At 49.0% G+C, this 17,404-nt stretch overlaps 1 protein-coding gene across 13 annotated transcripts in view; it reads right to left on the bottom strand.

The window, feature by feature from the left end:
* Nucleotides 1–17,404, bottom strand: part of ATXN1 (ataxin 1) — a 413,952-nt gene that overhangs the window by 19,821 nt on the left and 376,727 nt on the right. The gene's annotated exons all lie outside the window — the stretch shown is intronic.

Raw genomic sequence — 17,404 nt, 5'->3', positions numbered from 1 at the left:
AGGCTATGTTGAAGGTTTCTCCTTCATGACGGTTATTCTTTCTTTCTTTCTGTCTCTCTCTCTCTCTCTTTCCACGTAGTCTCTGAATTTTCTCTTCACACCAGCTCCCTCCCTTTCTCCTGGGAAAAGGCCAACCCGCCATTAACCCTAGAGATGAAACCTCTTTTCAGATCCATCAGCCCCATGCGCCTCAATCGCGATCTATAAATAGTGGGCTGGGAGCCAGTTACATACATATATCTCAGTCCCTCAGTGGCCGGTGAACTTGGAGTCACCGTGACTGTGTGGGCAGATGGACACCCACTGGCAACAGGCAGCACATCAGTGGGACTAACAGGAACCGGGCTAATGAGCAGAGGCGAGTGCCCCTTGCAGGCACCAGCTATAGACACAAGCACTGTCACGTGCGGGCATCCTGGGAAACTGAGGCACGGGGCTTTGGGTTTTAGCATTTCTCCTACCCAGACCCTCTTTTCTACAATCTGATTTTATAAACATTTTTTAATCTTTATTTATTTTTGAGAGAGAGAGAGAGAGAGAGAGAGAGAGAGAGCATGAGTGGGGGAGGGGCAGAGAGAGAGGGAGACACAGAATCCCAAGCAGGCTCCAGGCTCCGAGCTGTCAGCACAGAGCCTGACGTGGGGCTTGAACTCATGAACTGTGACATCATGACCTGAGCCAAAGTCGGACGCTTAACAGACTGAGCCACCCAGGCTTTACTTATTTTATTTATTTGGTTTTTTTTCTTACTTTCTTTTATTTTTCAGAGAGAGACAGCACAAGTGGGGGAGGAGCAGAGAGAGGGGGGACACGACTACCCGAAGCAGGCTCAGCGCTGACCGCAGAGGGCCTGACAAGGGGCTCAAACCCACGGACCGCAAGGCGGGGCCTGAGCGGAGGTCAGACGCCTCACCAACTGAGCCACCCCGCTGCCCCTTCTATACTCTGATTTTCAAACAAGCACAACAAGGCAGCAAGCAGCCTTCGGCATCTGGTCCTCGCTGACGCTGAAGCAATGGGGCATCCCCACCGTCACACGGCCTCTTTTCTCTCCTCTTGCCTGTCCCAGCTTATCCCCATCTCTCCTATGTAGCTGCACTACCCCAGCCTAATCGGCAACCTTTTTTTTTTTTTTTGGCCAATGATTTTAGCGGCCGCTGTTACTCTTGCTTCAACATCGTTGCCAAACATCGCAATAAAAAGATTATTCAAAAGACAGTGCCTGACCTCAATGGTTGTGGTCAGGGGCACACGAGGTGGAAGTTTGTAAATTTGGGGTCTCAACATCAAAGGCCATTTCAATAAGAACAGGGTTTCTCATTTGACAGGAGAGGCACTTTAAAGCCTGGGATGGAAACAAAAAACAAAGCGCAAAGATCTAGTACGTTCATGCCGGAGAAATACCTGCGTTGAAGAAATGATGTCACTTATATCCCCTCCCGACCTAGGGCTTTTATACGTTCAGAATAACCGTGCTCTGTGTAGCCTGCTTTTATAAACAGCACAGCCCATAATTTACGCACAATATTTGCAAATCAATCAGGGGGCCAGTGCTACGTTTAAAACAATGACAGAATAAAATTAAATCACAAACTTCTAAAAAAAAATCAGTTGCCCCTTCTGGCTGCTTAACAAGTGCTGACAATGATCTTTTAGCTGTAGATCTCAAGAGTCACTTAAAGAATTGTATCACTCCCACTTTCCCACATCAACTAGCAAAGTCATTTAGAGCCACTCAAAGCAAACCGGTCCACGCGCCCCCTGCTGGTTCCACAGTAGCACTGCTCCAATAAAACCCCACAGGATTTCATTAGGGATGTTCATGCAAGAGTGATATGTCAGAATCCAAAATGAGAACATTTGCATATAGTAGGCCCAGCCAGTAAGGGAATAGGTTAATTAGCCCAAGGCAGCTCGAGGGAAGAAAAAGCAGCAGCATAAAAGTCCTTTCAAAGCCAAGCAAAATGTCAAACACATTCAGAAGAGGTCCATTAGCAATGCAAATGTAAAATTGCCTGTACAACCGAATGCACAATACCCCAAACCAGAAACCCCCTCTGAAGGTACTTCTTAAAGAGCCCGGCTTTAGTGAATCTGAAAAGGAATGCTGACTTGGTGCTCAGTAGTGCCTTAGTTTATTTATAGTGTTTATTTGAGAGACGCTGGCTTAGCTGGCCCTAAAGATCTCTGTACAGACTCCAGGGCTGGTCTTCTGCTAATGGACCACCGGGACATATTGGCCTTAATGCACAGATTCAAATTTATTCTTCTGAAAAGCGAGCCATTGATAAATGTCTTTTGCAGATAATACTAACGATAAATCAAGGATCCAGAGATTACCACGGGAGCTGGAGCGACCTAGAGCCAGACTGATACAAATTTCAACCCATCCTCCTCCTCCATTTAGAATTTAGAATGTCTCCTCTTTGCCACTGCAGCTGGGAGGAGACGGGGCTCTCCAATTCCGGGACATGTGTCCCATCTCCGTGCCCACGAGCTCTGTACTATCTGAAGCTGCCATCAGGAAGCACTGCGAGGGGAGGGATTGAGTCTTGCTGTATTTTCAGAGAACCACTAGAGGGCGCCACAGTTTGCCACCAGGTCCCCGGTAACGGGATTTGGTTCTTCATGGAATTGAAAGAACGGAGGGGTATATAACGTGAAGGTGGAAAAGCAGAGAGAGGAAAAGGAAGGGAGAGAGAAAGAGATTTAAAAAAAAAAGAGAGAAAAAGAGAAAAAAAGGAGAGTGGAATTTTTGCCTTGTAGGGTCTTTTTCTAGCGGCAGACAAATGGCCTCTGTGTCCCTAACCACCTTCTTGGGGCTGAAACACAATAGTTTAGCTGGGCCCCTGGGGGGCTCACTTCTGGATGAACAACAGAAAGATTTCTTCACGACATGAGGCCACACACTATTTTCTAAACGCTAAGTTCCCAAAGAACCATATACACACATCTTATTGTTCAAACATTATTGTTAAGAAAGTTACTGGATGAATCGAGACAAAGTTATTAAGGGTTTAACCACATACGGTTTGCCTGAGAATCTCGGCTCTGAATGCACTTATCTTAAGCATCTTTATATCTACATTTTAACCTATTGCCCTATTCGTATCTTACCGTTTAACTCAGTGTAATAAGGCTTTGCTCTCCAGCGTGCAGGCCTCAAACCAGCAACACCAGTAGCCCCGACAGCTTTAGAAATGTAGGACCCCAGACCCCACCCAGCCCTCCTGATTTAGAATCTGCATTTTAACAAGATTGCCAGATGATTCATATGCACAGGAAGGTTTCAGAAACTCAGGTATGAGATTAAATTTTCTAATCATAAGCTTCTAAGCAAATTAAACTTCTCTAGCCTCTCTTTCTGATGAAGGGGGTGTTGAGAAAGCAAACGCAGACTGGATGGAGCCTTGGCGATAAGCAGCTAATATTTAGGAAATATGCCGGTGTTTATTTGGGGGTCACTGAGACTCAATAGAGTTCTCAGTAACAAATGCTCCTTTTCTTCCTGTTCTTTGTGTCTTCACAAAATATATGGAAACGCACTTTTTATTATTTTTTTTTTTAATTTTTTTTCAACGTTTATTTATTTTTGGGACAGAGAGAGACAGAGCATGAACGGGGGAGGGGCAGAGAGAGAGGGAGACACAGAATCGGAAACAGGATCCAGGCTCCGAGCCATCAGCCCAGAGCCCGACGCGGGGCTCGAACTCCCGGATCGCGAGATCGTGACCTGGCTGAAGTCAGACGCTTAACCGACTGCGCCACCCAGGCACCCCTGGAAACGCACTTTAAAAAAGCTGTTATCATCAATTTTATATGAGACTCAATCATCAAGACGCAAAACAAAATTTAACAAAAGAAGCCCCACACTTACGTCTTCGCTGCAATTCAAAAAAACTTCCCCCATTACGGTCTTTCAGAAATGATAGGAAAATGAGATGCTTCTGAGCTGGAGGATGTGGGAATGTGTCCCCATGGAGTCCAAGTCCTGTAAATAACAACTGCTTTCAACGGGAGCCACTCCTAGGAGTTGGATACATACAGTCCTAAAACTGCTCTCCCGGGTCATGGCTGTAAACGGAACTGCTCTGCCCGGCACACCCAACTGTGTGAGTTTCCGAGCTTGAGCGGACCCCATGGCTGTGGGACACGCACGTCTGTGCACGAGAGAGGCATGAACTGATGAATCTGGGTCAGTTCTGGAAAAACTGCAGGACCATTTAGGAGACAGAACGCCTGGCCATGACAGGGGAGGTCACCGGGGCTCTGCCAGGATTCTCGAAGTCCTGGCTTGCCAGTGTCCTTTCTGTTCACTCCACACAGTTCTTCATTCAGGTTAACTATGAAAAGCAGGCCTAACTCTGTCATCCGTGGGGCTTCAGGATGGAGAGAGGTGAGGGTGGGATGACCGCACAATTAGCTACCTTCACAGTGGATGGGACAAGCGTGCCCCGAGGGAAGCGGGTCACAGATTCATTCATCAGAGACTCACCTTAGTTCAAACATGGACAGTGGGCTCTAACTGTTCAGTGTCAGTGTGGAGCAAATAGTATGCCAGAACTCTATTTTTAGTTCTATTCTGCCCAACATTTTATTAGCGTTAAAAAAATCGTCTTCAGAGGGAACAGAAAGCTAGAAGAGACGTTTTCTAGATTATTGCAATTAATATTCAGACACAGGTATCCTCCACTTTGTCAAAGTTTGCCTTATGCTTGGCTTTTACTAAAGACCTACGTTAGCACCTGCTTTTGCAAACCAAAAGCATTCCAAGGAGGATTTTGCTTCTGCAAAAAAGGCGAAAAGCAAAAAACAAAAAAACAAAAAAACAAAAAACCAAAAAAACCCCAGCCTTCAGCACCTGTCTTGCCCTGAGCTGTTGTGGAGGCAGCGCGCACCCTGAACAGCGTGAGTAGCGCCACCAAGCGCCTTTCTGGGGAACTACACCCAGCCTCTCAGCATCCAGCGGCCATAGTTTGAACTGTGTTCTTTGAGCATCTGGGCTTTATCGGGATTTACTTGGTGCATCTGTTAGCAAGATGTGTCCTAAGGTATCAGAAAAGCCTAAGAGAGGTTATTTTGGGGGGTCTGGGAATGCTACAACGTTATCCAGGTAAATTAATGGTAATTACTTCTTCGCTTAATGCCATTTGGGCTTACAAGAGCTTTCGTAGGAACACTCTGCTTTCCAACAGCGGGAGGGGAACCTATACATCCTCAGAAGCTGGGAGTAATGGCACAAAACCAAGAAAATTAAGATTGCTGAGAATAAATGTAAATGCTTGCCCTCAGTTTCAACAGCTCAATTCATTCGGTAGCAGGGGCTGGAGAGATCTGGCCTCAGATTGGTTCAAATGAAGGAGCCTAGCGATTTTTTGTTTGACCATACATTTCATATGAACCAACAGTTTGGTGTGGTGCCTGCAAGGCTGGAGTGATTCTGAGCTTCACTGATAACGCAACGTTCAGAATAAAAGGGATAAATCCTGCAACATCATATTTTGGTAAAAGTACAGTCCAAGTACTGAGGCAGGGGGTCAGGGCACAACGGAGTGGGTCCAGGGTGGACCGACTAGGTCATTGAGAGGTCTGGACACAAGGCAGGCAAGTAACAGCGGAGGCAGCTGAGGATATATGGCCTGGGGAAGCACGGGAGAAACCGGAACATAAGAGCAATGCTCAGTCTCTGCCGGAAGGCAGGAGCACAGAACTCAGCCCCAGATTACTTGAGTAGGTACAGTGAAAATCAGCAAGTAGTTAGAACTGTTAAGAATAGGTTGGGCAGCCTAATGAGGCGGGGATCCCTGTGTCGCCCCAAGGGTTGAGACTGAGTTTGGAGACTGATGGTCCCAGATAAGTGCAGGAGACCCCTGTCCTGCCCAGGTGCTCATGCTCCCTATTTTTATGTATTTTTTTCATTACAAAGACTTTGAGACCGTGATTTCACCCGTGTCAAGCCGGCTTGCTCGTAAGCCTAGCCCACTTTCCAACTTTCTTTTTGCTGTGTCCTCAGTGCAGAGCGATTATATGCTCTCTCTGTTCCGCCTGGCATAGAGCTTCACGGCGCAGGCCTCCTGCTCCAAAATGAGGTGGCTTCTGGAGAGAACGAAGGGTCCACTCCAGGTCCCTTTAGGCCAGAGGCCACTGGAGAGGCGAGCACAACTTTGCAGAAGAGGCCGCTAGCTATCCCCCCTCACATGCGGGCCCCCCTTCTCTCCTCCGCCTCTTGTGACGCGGACCTTGCCTTTCACAGAAGTGCGGCGAGCGTGAAGAGAAACACCAAAGCATAACAGCTTACCACCCGCAATCTACACAAGTGCTTGAGGACATAAGGAAAAGGTACAAGGGTACCTTAATTTGCACCACTAACAAGATAGGGCAGTGGACTGAACAGAGGACCCCCAAAAGGTATGGCCATCTGGAAGTGATGAGTGCGACTTTACTTGGAATAAAAGCAAATGTGTTTCAGGATCTTGGGATGAGATGATGACAGATTGTCCAGGTGAGCCCTCCATCCAATGACAAGTCTCCTTGTAAGAGAAAGGCAGAGAAAGGTTTGAGACACACAGATACACGGCACCATATGAAGACGGAAGGAGAGACAATGGGGCTTTACGGCCCCAAGCCAAGGAACACTTGAAGCCCCCTGCAGCCGGAGAGGTTAAGGACAGATCCTCCCTAAGAGCCTCTGGTGGGAGCAGCGTCCTGTCAACGCCTTGATTTCAGACATCTGGCCCCCAAAATTGTGCGATGAATTTCTCCCGTTTTATAAGCCCCCACGTTTGTGGTAATTTGTTAGGCAGCCCTAGGACATTAACACGAATGGCTTCCATTTATCCATCATCTAACATAGGCCAATAACTCGACTTAAGCATCTTACTTACCCCTTGCAACAAACTCTTTTTAAAACAATTTTTTTTTAACATTTATTCATTTTTGAGAGGGAGAGAGACAGAGCACAAGTGGGGGAGGGGCAGAGAAAGAGGGATTCGCAGAATCCGAAGCAGGCTCCAGGCTCCGGGCTGTCAGCACAGAGCCCGATGCGGGGCTCGAACTCATGGACTGAGAGATCACGACCTGAGCTGAGGTTGGACGCCTGACCGACTGAGCCACCCAGGCGTCCCTACAATCTCTTGCGGTTTGTATTTTCATCTCTAGTTTTTCAGCGGGGGACACAGGCTTGGTTAAGGCCTCACAGTCAGAGGAGAAGCCAGCACTGGAAACCACTTTTTTATTCTTTCCAACCATGATGTCGGGCAGACGGATGCACGGGGTTGCACCATGGTGATGGGAACCGGATGGCAAAGCTTCCACGTGGGAAAGACAGGATGCACAGGGACGAGAGGGGGAAAGACGGCCACGGAGCCTGGGCACGGAAGCCGGCGCTAATCTCGGACTGCAGCTGACCACGTGGTACTCAGTGCCACGGGCTGGGGTGACTAAGGAGGAGAGATCTGGATCCTGTCACCTCACAGGTGAGCCGGGGACCCCCAGCACCACCCGGCTCCCTGCTCAATGCCACCCACCCAGTTCTGATCTGGATCATAGTAGAACTGAGACCCCCGAGACCACATCCCGCGTGGCTCAGAATCGTGGACACGAACACCCTCTCTCCCCGTCTAGTGCCACAAAAAGTAAGTTCAAGTCTGCACTCCAGGTGCACGTGTCCTCCCCCTCAGTGGCCACAATGCGTACGACAGGGCGGCTCCCTCCGAGGCAGTGCCTGGCTGTGGAGACCGGGATGTGCCCCATCGGATGGGATCTTAGTAGGATAAGGAAACGGTCCAGCTCTCCATATTAGCAGCACCGTGAAGAATAGTCGGGGGGGCTCTGCTCACGTATAGGTTTTTTTTTTGGCAACGACGCGGCCCCATTTGGGTGCCCCCTGGCTGGGGCCACATCTAAAGACTAGGAGTCTTTCCTCCGATTGAAAGCCCTGACCGAGATGTTGGAGGGGAACCCTCAAGACGCAGGGCCGCTCTGGCTGTTCTTCTCCCACTGAAGTCCTCCGCCCGGCAAGTAGCTAAACCGCCGTGTCCCTTGTCCCTAAGTGGGGCTCCGCTATTTCCTACTGCTGTCAGCAACACGGAGGGACGGCCTTCACCAAGCTTAGGCGAAAGCTTTTCTCAGATTCCTGGCTTCTGCCATTACTGCCCCTGGCCAACCCGAGGACACTGAGACCAGGCGGTGTTTTTAGTGGGTTCTGCCTCCCTGTGGACACACGAGGGGATCTGCCACGTGGGTGGGGTCCACCGCGTGGGGACATGGCGCATGTTCGCGCGCTGGAGGACAGGATGTGCGAAAGAGGAGGGGGAGAGGGGCGAGGCCGGCAGCTGGGCTGTGCTGTCCCTGGAAGTCGGCTCATGTGGAATGTCACTGCCGCATCTGGGTAGCCAGAGTCCCCTGGCAGCCTGCCCACGCTGGGATTCCTGGAAAGGCTCAAGACGGAAAAATAATCACTTGGAGGGATAACCATCTGGGTTGAAACTGGTCCCAAATGAATTGTCCAACAGAGTTTGAGTTTGTAAGAAAAGCTGGAAATGCCTTTCTGTCACGACCTTCCCCGGCTCAATACACAAGCAAATACCTTTCTGCTTTCAAGTGTCCCGTGTGCCAGACTAGCCACCCTGGGACACCCAAGTCTCTGTTTATTCACCTCTCTGGCTGAAGGCTGGGGACAGTCAGATGCACGGGCACTTGCCGGCACTCTGCACTTGGTGGTTCTCGCCTAGCCCCAGAGTGACCTGCTCGGAGAGCAGCGGTGCTAGGCCCCTCTGTGGTCTCATCCCGGGGACGGCTGCGACAGGTGCAGATAAACACAGTTAGAGTCGGGGCTGGAAGGACAAGAATCTGCATTTTTTTTAAGAAGAAGAAGAAGGAGGAGGAGGGAAATCATGAATTTGGGGAGACTGTGAAATCGACAAATATTCTGTTTTCTGCAATCAAGTTGGCTAGGCATTCAAATGTTTACTTATTTTTGAGAGAGCACGAGTGGGGGAGGGGCAGCGGGAGGGGGACAGGGGATCCGAGGCGGGCTCTGTGCTGACAGCAGCAAGCCCGATACAGGGCTCGAACTCACGAACCGCGAGATCAAGACCTGAGCCGAAGGTGGACGCTCAGCCGACTGAGTCACCCAGATGCCCCTCATTTTTTGACTGTCAATTTAATGTTCTTAGCCCTACAGGGGTATAGCTCAGTACAGAATTCACGCGGTGCCCACATCCATTGGCATACCTGGAATATCAGGATACGGATTAACGTTATTACGGAACTACCGACAGGAAGGTAACACATCCACATTATTATTACTCCCACTAAGAAGGACAGAGATAATAAGAAGAATAAGCTATGGGCGGTAGACTGTAGGTTCTCAACCCGGCTTCACCCCTAAGTGCCTATGTAACATGTTTTCTCTTTCAACGTAATCTTTATCTTACTCAAATTATACATGTGCCCAGTGTAGGGAGGCGGGTGTTTCAACAGTGTGTGATGCTGTAATCAATATCTCTGCCAATTAAATGGGCACATGCACAGTGCTTGGCAGAATGCACGCCCTCAATAAATGGTAGCCATCGTCGTTATAATTCAGCAAATGCTTTCTTGTCAGTTCCCAGTTCTTTCCCACACTTGTCTGCTGCTAATCGCTCCTGCTTCCACACTCAAATCCAATAGAGGACCTTCCAACTAGCAATCCTTTCAAACATCTGGGGTTTCTTCCCTCACGCTGTGATTTATACAAAAGAGAAAGTCACGGATAACTGACAATTTGTTTTCTTTCTTCAGTTGATCAAGGGAATGATAATCGGTCCCAATGCACAGGCCCTCCTCCTTCACACCAAAGAGCGTGCAAGCAACTCAACATATACAAGTAGAATAAACACAAAGGGGGTTTGCTAACCTCAGGCTATAGGCATTTCCTGGTAAAGGGTAAGTGTATGGGTTCCTTCTTCCACTCCGCCTGCTTTTCCACAATACTTCTTGGATGAGTAATCCCCAAAAGGCGTGGTGGGGAAATGCAGAATCTTTTTCCACATCCCACAGGAAGGCTGCCAGCTGTCTCCTTGCACACACTCTCCTAAGTTTTGCTACATGGCACAAAGGAAAGCACCAGAAGTCGCTAGAGGAGGCTTCGATTCTACCAGGCGCCAGGGGCTGGATCTCTGGGAGATCAGATGGTCCAAGTGTATGAACAGAGAATGTGAAAATCCCCATCAAGTCAGAAAAATGCCTTTCTACGACTAAGGCATTCTAAGAGGGTCTCAAAGCATTCATTGCCCTTGATGTGGCTGGATGAAAGGGAAGTGGAAACCCCTGGATAATCCATAAACTAACAAGGCATTCCTCCAGGGTAGTAAATGTTGGTTTCCCTTCTATGGTTGTTTTCCAGTCTCTGGGATACTGTACAGTCTTTCAGTCTTCTCGACTGCAAAAGCCCTGAGACGTCCTGGGACCCAGCCTCCCCAAGGCAAAGCAGGCACGACACAGGTCACTGAGTCTGTCTTTGTATAAGGCTACAGGAATGCTTTACACACAAGCAACAACCCGTGTATGATCGTCCTGTTGTAAAGACAAGGGGGTGATACTCAGGGTGTAAGCGATTTGCCTAAGGCTTACGTGGCTCATAAATGGCAGAAATAAGATGAAAATCTTGGTGTATCTATACACAAACCTGGGTTCCAACTCTTGGATTGTGAGTGGATCTGCTGGTATGTAGTGCAGGATTAACCTTACTCAAAGACAGGTCTGGCCTCAGCTACCAGGCTTCTGGGATGTCCTGCCGGATAGGAGCATGTGTGTTTCCCTGGGGCGCGGGGCGGGGGGAAGGTTGGCCTCCAGACAGCCTAACCTTGTGACTTAGGATGGGGGCTTTGGGCCGTGCAGTATCATTCCAACATCTGGAGGAACAAACCATTAAAGGTATTCACCCCACCTCCAGGAGGGGCTGGAGACAAAGAGCAGCCATGTGGATGCTATGTGATTCAACTCCAATAAAAACTCTAGACACTGAGACTTGAGTGAACTTCCCTGGGGGCAATATTCCATGGGTACACACTGTGAACGGGGGAGGTTAACACCCTCTAGCTCCATGGGGAGAAACTCAGAATCTTTGGGCCCCTCTGGAGTCTGCCCTATATGCCTCTTCCCTTGGCTGATTTCAGTCTGTATCCTTTCTCTGTGGTCATCTGTAACTGTGAGTAAAAGAGCTTCCCGTGAGTTTTGTGAGTGCTTCTAGTGAATTATGGAACCTGAGAGTGGTTTGGGGAACCCCCCTCTCCCAGAGTTGTAACTTGTGTCAGAATCGAGGGAAGTCTTGTGGGAACTGTTCTGACTTTCTACTTGGCCCATAAACTCCTTCTTATACTTCGTGACGATTATACACGTAAGAGAAACAGATCAAGTAATAGACATAATAAATGAAGTCCACCAGGGTTCATGGGTGAGAACAAATCATTAACCAAAGATTAGATCCGTCCAAATCTAACAGTGGCCAGGCAAATGAGTGGAACAGAAAGGTAGGTGCTCCTACCTACATGCTACCCAGCATCATCCAATCTGGGCCAGGGCCCAGTCAAGAAAGCCTCCCCACGGCAGTTACCCAATGGTAAGAGGATTGAGTGGTTCAAGGTTTTTAGGTCCAGAGTCGGAAGTATTGGAGCAATGGGGGAAACCCACCAGCTAACTCACTGGTGTCTCAGTCTTCCCAGTCTGCTGAATGAACTGACTTACTGGACATCTCCCATGGCCACCGGGTATCGACCATCCCACCAGACCAAGTGGAGGGCTGGGCCCCATCACCTGCCTCTCCAGATTGTTGACGAAGCGCTTCTGATAGAACACAAAGGAAGTCATGCCTGTGCCTGGGACAGTACTGTTTCACTGTGTTCTTGGTTCTGTGTGCAATAACAGGTGTCCCAGAGGCAGCAACTGTGGGCTGGGACAAGACATCCGGGAGCCTTGGTCTCAGGGCCTTACTCGCTGCACCTGCAGATCAAGAAGTCAACCCTCGCTGCACATTAGACTCACCCAGGTTGCTTTCAAAAACAATACCAACGTCCCGACTCGCTCTAGACAGCTAAATCAGAATCCGCCTAGACCGCAGGGCCCAGCATTGGCATTTTCAAAGATGCACCAGGGGCTTCTAACATGCAGCCAGAGGTGAGATCAGACATACGATCTTCGTTCCATGCTAAGTCCACTCCTTGGCAGAATGCCTCCACGATGCTTAAAGACAGCCTCCGATCGTCTACCCCCCTCCACTAACATAAAAACGATGTTCTCACCTCCTTTGACTGCGTTTGGAAATTACATGTCTACAGTGAGATGCTACCACATACCCATTAGAACAGCCCTGACTTAAACAAAAGGGAAACAACAAGCTTTGGAGAAGACACGGAGAAACCGGGACCCTCGCGCCTCGCTGGTGGGACTGCCTGTAACGTGGTGCGGCTGCTGTGGAAAACTCTGGTGGTTCCTCGCGAAGTTAAATGTAGAATCATCATGTGACCCAGCAAGTCTACTTGGAGGCGCACACCCAAAGGAACTGAGAGCGGAGACTCGAACGATGCTTTATGCCAGCGTGCATAGCAGCATCCTTCCCAGTAGACAAAAGGTAGAGATGTCTAGAATGTCCATCCACAGAGACGTGGATACACAAAATGTGGCCTGGCCGTACAACGGACGATTTCTTACTCAGGCTTCAAAGGGAAGGGAATTCTGATCCGTGCTACGAGATGGGTGGATCTGGAGCCACCGTGCTCAGCGAAAGAAGCCTGATGCAGAAGGGCAGATAGTGTATAATTCTCCTTATAGGAGGGACTTAGAACGGGCACATTCACAGCGACGGAAAGTAGAACTGAGGTTACCAGGGTGGGAGAAGGGGAGGGGAGCTACTGTTCCGCATGCCTACAGAGTTGGTCGGGGATGACGACGAAGTTCTGGAGACGGAGAGCGGTGATGGTTGCTTGAAAACGCGAACGTGCCTCGTGTCGCCGAGATGCTTAGAAGTGGTTAAAATGGGGGATTTTATGTCATGTATATTTTATCACAATAAAAGGGAATTTTTCAAAATTACAAGTCACGGTCTTAAAAAGTCTGAAGCTTCAAGCGCAGTTTCGTTTTTCAACTTGGCAGGGCCCCTGCCCCCTAGTGCTGCCTGGAGGCCCACGGCTGGCAAAAATACCTTCTAGAGGCAGCCTGCTTTCCCTGGCCGGAGGTCAGGGCCTCTTTCAAAGCCCTCCACGTGGTAATGCACTTTTCCACAGCCCCAAGGGCAACTATGAGTGAGAAAAAGTTAAGGAGCATCAATTTCGGGGGGCATCGCCCCCCGAGTTCCCTACCCTGCCATTGCTGGCTCAGGACGGCAGGCCGGCTGGCATCCCCACCCCCTACGTCCCCCCTGTACCTTATCGCCCGGGTATGTCAGCCCCACCCTCTGCATCAGGGACACCGAGCCGTGGTGAAGGGCCACTGAGTAAATATTTTCAGCTCTGTGGGCCATGCGGTCTCCGGCACAACTCGACCCTTTGCTGTGGCGTGAAAGTGCGGCAGATAATACGTACGCGAGCGGGCGCAGCTGCGTCCTGTTCCAACCCTCAAACTTGCCTGGCTCCAGGCCTTTGGGGATGTGTCCTCCATCTGCTCGGAGCTGCTCCCACGCCAGCCACTACCCCTCCACAGGGCGCCCTGCTGGCTGTCTCCTAATCTGGTGGTGCCCACATCGCGAGTGCCCAGATGGCCCAGATGCCAGTGGCCTGGGAACCACACTTTGAGAACCACTGTTCTCCGTTATCTTTCACGTGTCTCTTTACACATCACTTGCCGTAGGTTCTTCCCACCCCCAGCCCGTATCCTGTGCCTCTCCTTAGTGTCCTTGGACGTGCTGCCCTATTTTACCAGAAACACGCGGTCCGACAGCTGTCTGCTTGGCTACCTCCCCGGTGGGCCCCTAGGCTGCCACTGGCCACCCCTCCATGCCTTTGACCATTGCAGACACCCTGTGACTTTCTTCGGTCAACATTCCTGAAATCTCAGCAAAGCCACGTAAGACCACACCGCGGTCTTGTCCATCTTCGTCTCTAAGGCTTACCAATACTTACGTAACTACCACAGTCTCTTTATTTTTTAAGTTTATTTACTTATTTTGAGAGAGAGTGTGAGTGTGTGTGTGTGTGTGTGTGAGCAAGGGAGGGGCAGAGAGAGTGGAAGAGAGAGAGCAAGGGAGAGGGAGAGGGAGAATCCCAAGCAGGCTCCGTACTGTCAGTGCAGAGCCCAAGTTGGGGCTCGATCTCACGAACCCTAACTATTGAAGTCTTTTTTTTTTAAGTTCATTTATTTTGAGAGAGAGAGAGAGTGTGTGTGTGGGAGCAAAGGAGAGGCAGAGAGAGGGGGAGAGACAGAGAATCCCAAGCAGGCTCCGCACTGTCCGCACACAGCCCAGTGAGGTGCTTGAATCCATGAACCATGAGATCAAGACCTGAGCCAAAATCAGGAGTTAGAGGCTTAACCGACTGAGCCACCCGGGCGCCCCATAACTACCATAGTCTTACTCTGGGGCACTCACTGCACTTTTAAACTTGATTTCATGCGTCCTCCTCATTAGATTACAAACCTCCCCCCTGCCGGCCCCGTGCTGGGCACAGACTGCAATTTCATACCCTCGACATTCTAGGGTTGCTGTCCTGTCTTGGTTGGTTCATCGTTCTCATGCTCTGTCAGTCTACTGCCGTTTGGTCTTTCTTACAAGTTGGCTACCAAGAGGCAAAACGTTTCCGGATCTTTTCTCCTAGGTTTTCGGATGTAACGACACAGTGTTGGATCAAAAATTGAACTCATGACAGAGAACATAAAATACTGTGCATCTGAAAAGCATCTGCACTCAGAGATTCCATTGCAAACACAAATTCTCATGTGAGATTATTAACCTCCGATCCTTCCTGTGGCAGGAAGTACAAGGACGCCATGTGAGATGTTGTTAAAGATGTGTGCTAGATGAGGCGGCCTCTGAAAATCCACATCCAATTACCCAAAACTATGTCCAGATTGTCCTACCATCAATTCCAAGGAAATGCTTCTGGTAGTCTTTGGATTTACTGGAAGGCATACGTATTTACAAAGACAACCGTTTTATTGAAACCAGCCTAAAGCAAGCAGAGGAAGGACAGGGAGACAAGCTGTAAATCAGCCAAGATAAGAATTTTCTCTGAAACAAAATGTTTGTTTTCAAATGAGGGGTATGACTCACGCTCCGTGAATGGGTGGCTGGGTTCTGACCCTCCAAAGATGAATTGTTCATTTTGAAAAAAGCAGAGCGAGCGGGAAACCCACTTTCTCCCTTCCTTTATCTCAGAATGAGGCTGAAGAGTGGGGTCCCAGATGTCCGAGTCGCGTCCAGTGACCAGCAAAATGCACCATGGGCTGACTGGCTACCTGCAGCTGTTTTCAATCAAAAAGCTGAATAATTACTGCGGCCTCTCCTGGGGCTCCCGTGCGGCCAGCACGAAGCTGGTGGAGCAGTGAGGATGCTGAATGAACTGCCAGAAACCCTACAGAATTCAGCTGCCAAACTCCTCCTCCTCCCCCTGGCTCAGCGTCATGAACTTAATCAGGTATTCATTCAACAACAGTTTTTTACGCTCTCCCCGGAAGGATGCCAGCGCCCTCTAAAGCGAGGCCCAGCGTCAAATCGACGGCATTTGGCAGGAAGAGGTCAGGGGCAGTGTTAGGTTCTTTTATTTAACTTAGGGCCTGGGAACAAGGTACCTCTTGGACGTGCGGCGAAGGAGACGTTACGACGAAAAGCTGGCCAAAGAGAAGAAATGCTCTGCCTATCCTACGATGGTTTCTAGTTGTCCTTGCCGGGCCATCAACACATGGTGGGACCGTGGCGTCGCACAGATCTAGGCTCGACTTCCGGCTTTTGACATTTGGTCATTGGTGACTTTAGGGGAGCTGTTCAACTTTCTAAGCTTTGATTTCCTCTTTAAGAACATGGAGATAATAATAAACCCTATCTCGCAGAGTTATTATGGAAGTGCGTGGGGGGCATGTGGTCAGTTCTTAGCCGACGGGCTGGAGTATCTCGAAATAAGTTACCTCTAGCAATGCCCAGCTTTCCAGCATCAGATGACCTCCTCCTGGGGACTTGAGGACACAGGCGTGGGATCCTAACTGCCACACTTATAATTCTGATTCCATTACCCACCAGCTGTGTTTCTGTCCCTCCATCTCTAAGGTGGGAATAATACCAACATTCACCTCATAGGCTTGCTGTGAGTTCACCCACAGAAAGAACCTAATTCAGGGCCTGACATATCGCAAGAACTATAAATGTTGGCTGTTGATGTTACGATTATCTCTTGAGAAGGGCCTCCTTCACTCAGGTCACATTTTCATGCGTATTACAAAACTACTTTCCTCTCTTGAGCTCTTTCCCCGGTTACTTTGTGAATCACATGCACCCGTCGATTCCGGCAAAGATGTTAGGTAAAACCATCTCTAATTAAAAGGTGCCTTGCCTCACCTCCGTTAACGAGGGATTTTAAGTCTGAGCGTTTCAGAAAGTTTACTAACTCTCTAAAATTGTCTTCTAGGAAATAATCCCTGCTGGTGCCCTGATAAGTTTTTCTCCTTAACTGGACCAAAGCCTTGTCTGCAAAACAAATGGTAAATGACATCGACATTCCAAAATAAAATCCAAATGCACTCATGTTTTAAATTTGGGCTGGTGTGTCTTATTTGCCTTTTATTCCTGCAGTATAAATAGAAGTTTTGGGGCTTCTTTGAACATAGAGCACAGGACACTCTTTAGGCACAATGACTCAGTACTAATGAAATCAATCTCTTTCCTATTTGACCTCTTTAGAACACCCATCCCCTCACCAGAATCTCGGTCACATTACAAATGCACACACACACACACACACACACACACACACACACAAAATGGCTGGCTATTTTAGTTAAGGCCCTAATAGGAAAGCTGGCAGCATAGGAGGACCATAATCTAAACAGGCAATAAAATGTTTAATGAACAAATGAAACGCAACAAAGCCAGGCCATGCCCTGTTAACAAGAGAGTTCGTTTTCCTTATGAATACTGTGGCCTCGGAAGATAATCTCTCTGAGCCTCCGTTTCCTCATCTGTAACACGGAAACAATAATGATTTCAAAAGATCGCTGTGAGATGAAGCAGGACAACGCACGTGAGAAAGTACAATGTTTATCACAAAAAAAATCCGAATATGTTTTCTTATCTGAACTTGAGTTGCAAACCTTTGACTGCCTGTAGTGAATTTCCATGTGGATGCTCTAACTTTCCCTATCACGCCTCTCAAACCAGCGTCCATTCTGGTTTCGTATTGGTCCAGTGGTTTCGCCCCATTTCCCCAGGCATAAGAACAGTTCC

The sequence above is a fragment of the Prionailurus viverrinus genome, chromosome B2 (genome assembly GCF_022837055.1).
Source record: "Prionailurus viverrinus isolate Anna chromosome B2, UM_Priviv_1.0, whole genome shotgun sequence".
Classification (NCBI taxonomy): domain Eukaryota; kingdom Metazoa; phylum Chordata; class Mammalia; order Carnivora; family Felidae; genus Prionailurus; species Prionailurus viverrinus.
The sequence above is the reverse complement of the archived record's forward strand: the minus strand, read 5'-3'. Positions and strand labels throughout refer to the sequence as shown.